Source organism: Nanorana parkeri, unplaced genomic scaffold (genome assembly GCF_000935625.1).
Source record: "Nanorana parkeri isolate BGI_ZX_2015 unplaced genomic scaffold, ASM93562v1 scaffold677, whole genome shotgun sequence".
Lineage (NCBI taxonomy): Eukaryota > Metazoa > Chordata > Amphibia > Anura > Dicroglossidae > Nanorana > Nanorana parkeri.
This window is the reverse complement of record NW_017306945.1, coordinates 631,363-637,774: the sequence shown is the minus strand read 5'-3', so window position 1 is coordinate 637,774 and position 6,412 is coordinate 631,363. Positions and strand designations below refer to the sequence as shown.

The window sequence follows — 6,412 nt, the reverse complement described above, 5'->3', positions numbered from 1 at the left end:
GGGGGGGGGATGTGCAGCTTTGTCCTAGGCAAGGCAGCAACGCCGCCCTCAGCGAATCTGCCGCTCCAGGCAAACGCCTTGTTTGCCTCGCGGCAGATACGCCCCTGGATGTCCCCGTCTCTGTGTAGGGCCAGGACCTTGGTAAAAAAAAAATTTCAGGGATGTAAAGCAAGGCCACAAACTGAATTTTATGTCTCCAATTGCAAAGCACAAAAAAATCAGATGCAGAGGAAAGTTAGCACAGTGGAGATAAGCATCTCTGGTGTCTACAAAATCACATACTTTTTCATGCTTCAGGAATTCTGCAACAGAGACTTTTTTTGGAAACTGTGAACCGGTTTGAATAGAACGGAAGTGTGCTGAGATGTTGTGAAGCCAGTATTTGGGGAACATCAGTAGTCTTCCAAAGTGGCGACAGACTTTCATGTTGACATGAATTTTTCAGTTGCCTGTTTCAGGACTAGTGATGAGCCGAACACCCCCGTGTTCGGTTCGTATTCGAACGGCCGAAAAGTTTGAATACGAACTCGAACTCAATGCAAGTCAATGGGGGTCGAACGTTCGAAAATTAAAGTCCCCTTTTAGAGGGCTTATATGCATGTTATTGGTCATAAATGGTGTATGGGGGTCCGGGTACTGCCCTGGGGGAACAGGAATCAATGCCAAAAAAACAAAATACAATTTTTAAAGGAGTAGTGATTTTAACATCATTTAAAAGGGCAAAAAAAATAATGAAAAATTCCTTCAAATATCATGCCTGGGGGGGTCCCCCTAACCTGCCTGTGAAGTGGCGGATCTGTACGATGTATAGAACCTGCTGCAGCAAAACTGACATTTCTAAAAGAAAAAAATGAATTTTTTTTCGGGCTATGGAGCCGCTGATCGCCTATATGTGAAACACCCGGTAACGGGTGTTTGCATTGGTCGGGTCTTTTCTGCCCGTGCATGCCCGCAAGGGGGCGTGCGCGAGCAGAAAAAAAATGCTGTCTAGCGACGGCAACCCGCCAATGCAACAGTGCCGTCCGTCCGTTTTTTTACAACGGGCTGACGGCAAGTGGTTAAAGTGTGCAGTTCCCCTCCCCAAACAATACCAGACCCTTTAGGTCTGGTAGAAATGTTAAGAGGGACCAATTTAAAAAAAAAATGTGTAGGGTTCCTCCTAAAAGTCATACCAGGCCCTTAAGATCTGGTAGGAATATTAATGAGGGACCCCGTGTACAAAACAACAAGTGTGTGGGGTTCCCCCTAAAAGTCATACCAGGCCCTAAGGTCCACCCCCAAAAATGAGGGGAGAAATCATGGGATCCCCCCCTAAAATTCCATACCAGACCCTTGATCCGCTGATTGAACTTTGCGATAATCGGGCAGGATGGGGCCGCCGTACGACGGTTTGATCATCGCAAGGTGTATGGGCACCTTTAGTTGATATTTCTTGTCAGTTACAGCTGATTTCTTAAACCTGAGCATCTCAAGCACTGCTTGAATCAGGCTGTTAAGGCAAGATAATTTGCCCTGAAAGAGCTCACCTTTGCCAAGAAAAGACATAACACTCAATCTATGTGCAGTGGACAAACCTGGGAGCTCCTGGGATGGCTCTTTCTCTGAATTAGAGGGAACAGAGTAGTTAGGAGTATGGGGGCTTTTATGAGAGCTTATGTCGGTCAAAAACATTTAAAGAAGTCCTGTCTTGTACCTCAGACAAGTTGAGCGAGGAATCCCTCCAAAATTGGGGGTAACTTCTACCAGACCCATTTGTCATTACCACACCTGAAAGCCTGAGTAAAGGTTCTGAGGTGGACTTGGATGCAAAGCTGAAGTTTCAGTGGAAACAATCAGAATATCTTGTGAGCAGGAGAGGTCTAACAGGTTGAACCTGGGACCCGCCTTTTTCTGCCTAGTCTCAAAAAGGACAAGAAACAGTCGGAAACTGCAAAGCAGCAGACCATTCCCCATATTGTGGTCCCATGGTCTGCTGTGTCCAGGGCCTGAGGAGCATAGCTGAAGCACCTGGGAAGCGCAGGCATGCAGGAGGAGCTGCAGAAAGATGTGTGTACATCCAACTCAGAAAATAAGCTTTGACTATGCACTCTGCCCACTTACACCCAGTTACCCCAGTCTCCGGCCAGGTCCGGAAAAACAAGCGGATCAGAGATCCGTTTTGCCATGCCATTACATAGTTACATAGTATTTGGGGTTGAATAAAGACATACGTCCATCAAGTCCAACCCATATAGGTCCACGCATCATCTCATTCTTAGGGATACTGGTATCCCTGGATATTATGGTCCCTCAAGAAATTGTCCAAAAGTTTCTTGAACAAATCTACACTCTTGGCTGAAATCCCTGCCGATGGCAGTGAGTTCCAGACCTTAACCGCTCTTTACTGTAAACAACCCTCTTCGCCCATTGTGCTGGAATTTTTTCTCCACCAACTTTAGGTGGTGGCCTCTAGTCTTTGTAATTGAGTTAATCTCAAACAGTTTGTTGCCAATGTTGCTGTCACCATTGAACATCTTGTACATTAGAATCATATCCATTTAAATCTGATTCCCCATAGACACACTGCAGTTTTTTCCTCCATCGCAAAGTGGTGACATCTGCTCCGTACTGCTGTGATCAGGAGAGGATCTGTGCATGGATCCTCTCCTGATCAGCCCGCGTGAAAGGGGACCTTAAAGGTTTTGAGCATCGTGCAACTACAACAAATTCCTGGTTTTACATTTTTTTTAAATTTATTTTGGGTTTATCAAGTAAAAGGGTTACCTAGGTGTCGTCTGGGGGTTAGCTCAGAGAACTGATATGAAGAGTCACTTTTTTTGTACTGACATGTCACTTTTACCCTAAGGTACAAATCAGAACTTATCCTGTAAAAAAAAATGTTTGGCTATATTGCATCTTTTAAAGGATTGTGCCATGCTCCATTCCGTCCAGTGCATGTCCTGTGATTGTTTATTGCCACAATGTTCACGCAGATCTGCCAGTGCAGTTAAGGGCTAGTTCACACCACAAACGGTGTGTTCCGCTCCCCGGTCGCAGTGCGATTGCCCACACCCGAACGCGTGGCTCATCAATACCTGCGTTAATTCGTTTCGGGATTTGGAATAAATCCGTTAGCGGTAGTCTGTACGAATTTTCGTTTTCTTTTCGTATTTGTTTCGTTCGTTTCATTGCAGCAGAATGTGTTTTTTTTATGTCTCTTTGCTGCAATGAAAATTCGTTAACAAACGAACAAGCGTACAGACTACCGCTAACGAATTCCGTCCGAAATTTAGTTTTCGGAAATTCGGATTCGTTTTCATTCATCATTTATGTTATTCGGAAATTCGGATACATCCGAATGTCTGAATAACAAATATTCCTTGGAAAAACAAATTTTACCGAAACGAATCGCATATGTCTACCGGGAATGCGATCCAGTGCATTCTGGCACCAAATCGGGCCAGAACGCATTGTTTGTGGTGTAAACTAGCCCTCCAATAGATCACTCTGAACATATTCATTTTTTGTTTAGCAATAATGTATCATGCCCCTTTTAGTACATACTGAGCGATTGGTTGTTTTTTTTGTTATGCCGTCCTGTCATGCACTAGTGTGGATCTGGCAGCATGAGGCTTGATTGTCTAATACAACTGCATATGCAATCAAGGGGCAAGCCTGTAGGCACCATTACCAATAGACGTTGCACTCCACGTGTTGTGATATAACTGTAGATATATGTGACAAGAACTTTTCCTGGAAACCTTGGTTCTTTTCCAGAGAGTAGCGTTTACTTGATCCCAGAAACAGATTACAATTTCAACACAGTATATACAAAGTAATATAATCATAAAAGCTTTACAAGTCCTTTTCAAAATTTTAGTATGGATATAGACACGCCCAGGGCCGGCCTTAGGCCTTTAGGCGCCCTGTGCGAGAAAGCTTTACAGCGCCCCTCAGTGACCACACCCCTCAGTGGCCACACCCTTTAGTGGTCACACCCCCAGTAACCACACCCATTTATCACCCATATTTTTGGTAAAATATAAAAAGACGGGGTCACGTCGGGTAAATAGACACCAAACATGTCAAGCTTCCGCCATCCTGACAGCATGCAGCGCTCCCTCCTGCGCCCCCCCCGGACGAGGGAGCGCTGTCATATCGGATGGCCAGCGACCAGCGGTGAGGGGGAGAGAAGCCGCCCCCAGGACGAGCTGTGTCGGCCGCACGACGGTCACACGCCACACACCCGGCATATACTGTTTGTCCAATCTTAATATGCACCTATGTGTCTTCCTTGCATATGCATGCCTACATATATCCATATACTCTATACTTATGAGGTGTCAAAAAAATAAAAATCAGCCAAAGGAATCCTTGCAATCACATACCCATACATCCACATACACCCGAAATACATCTTGTAGCCAAACTTCCAATCATTAAAATACCCCATAACTTACATCATTTTTTTTTGTATAGGAAATGGTCATTTTACAGCTCAAAATGTCCTAAAGCAGCCGGCAGGAGCAGCAAAACTGGTAGTGTTTGCAGGGATACTGTAAACCATTCTCTGATGCACAGATGAGAGTAAATTGTCTTTAAAAGCATTTGCTATTAACATTTATTTTGTTTTATTAGGATTTTTTTTTTCCATTTTTTTTTAAAATGGATTATGAGGCTTTGTAAACTGAGCACCGACTGACACTGTGTGGATGGTTTAATCCTAGCCTTCAATTCGGGTATGGTGGTTGTTGATTTCAGAATAAGAGCACTTTTAGAAAAGTGCAGTTTTCTCCTTTGCCCACCCAAGTCATCTGCTGAAATTACAGAGGCCACTCTTCACCATAGATGCTTACTTACCGATATCCAGCACCCAGGACCTCCCACAGTTGTTTACATCCAGCACCAAACTCCTCTCAATGCTAGACTTTTACATGGCTTGTATTCGGCTGGGAGATGCATGGATGTGAGCAGTATTGACTGCTTTTAACTATATCTACTTAAAAGAAGCTATCCTAATACACAGTATCAGAGGGGTAACTAGAAACTTCAGGGCCCCGGTGCAAGAAACCATGAAGGCCACCCCCCCACCCCAACCGCCATGTCACCACATGGTTAGCAGGAAGGCTGCCAAGGTCCCCAGCAAGCGCAGGACCTCAGTCAGCCGCTTGTTTAAAATTTTGTGTCGGTGTTCTGTCGAGAACGCCCACCCAGTATCTGCGTTTACGTACAGATGAGATTAACGAGGAAGCCGGCATTTATTTACAAAGTATTCGTTTGTAATGGTTCTTTGTGACCGTTAATAACATACCATCCATGGCAGTAAATGATGGGTGGAATATTATTGACAGTCACAATGAACAAATTAAACGAAATACTTTGTGAATAAATCACGGTTTCCTCGATAATAGTGGTCTGTGCGCAAGCGTAGATGCTGAGGTTGGCCAATTCGACTACGTCGGCGTTCTTGACAGAACACCGGTATCTGCGTTTAGTGTTGGGGCATTTTCACGAGTATGTTACCTTTTCCACATTGCCCCATTCTGTATGCTGTGTTGTACATTCTTGATTTCACACTGCCTCATTTGGTACACTGTGCTGTATGAACCTTATTCCAAAAGGGTCTTTATTCTGTAGGCTGCGCTATGCATTCCATATGCACCCTGCCTCTTTCTATACACCGTGCTGTACACATTCCCTATCCCACACCACTTGAAGCTGTGCTGTAATTCTCTTTTTCATGCCACGTCATTACAAAAACTGAGCCCGACATTCTCAGTTCCTGCATGCAGTATTGTACGTTTCCCATTTTAACATATCCTTATTCTGTAACCTGTACTGTACAATCCCCATTCCACACACTGTGCTGTACAATCCCTCATCCAAAATGTCCTTATTGTGTAGGCTGTGCTCAGTGGTGTGTTTATGTATTTGGCTGCCCTAGGCAAGCCAAGCTTCGGCCGCCCTCGGCACCTTACTAGCCCCCCCCCCCCCGGGGGGGTTTAACTCTAGTCGCAGGCAGAGATTACAGAGATTACAAGCCCGCCCAGCCCAGCAGGCGGCTTGCCTGCTTGTGAAGAGGACGGATGGAGCCGGACAGCGCAGCCGACGGATGGGATTGTGACTCGAGAACGAAAAGCAGCCGGCGGCCACTTAATCGATCTCACTGCTTCCTGGGTCACAGCGGCTCTGTGACCCAGGAAGCAGTGAGATCGAGTAAGTGGCCACCGGCTGCTTTTCGTTTTCTGAGTCACGATCCCATCCGTCGGCTGCGCTGTCCGGCTCCATCCGTCCTCCCACCCTCTTCACAAGCAGGCAAGCCGCCCTCCACTCCTACACACAGACGGGCTCTGGCTCTCCCCTCCTCTTCACAACATAGGCATTTGACTACGGCCGCCCCCCAGGAAGGTGCCGCCCTAGGCAAACGCCTACT

The 6,412-nt window shown here is 45.8% G+C and overlaps 2 protein-coding genes across 2 annotated transcripts in view; one reads left to right on the top strand and one right to left on the bottom strand.

Moving 5' to 3' along the window:
* Positions 1 to 4,533, top strand: part of LOC108792739 (ADP-dependent glucokinase-like) — a 54,813-nt gene extending 50,280 nt beyond the window's left edge. Inside the window, exon 10 of the transcript XR_001941585.1 lies at positions 4,522 to 4,533. The gene's annotated coding sequence lies outside the window, so the exon portion shown is untranslated. The remainder of the gene's footprint in view (positions 1 to 4,521) is intronic.
* Positions 1 to 6,412, bottom strand: part of LOC108792740 (centromere protein H-like) — a 51,003-nt gene that overhangs the window by 16,144 nt on the left and 28,447 nt on the right. The window lies entirely within an intron of this gene.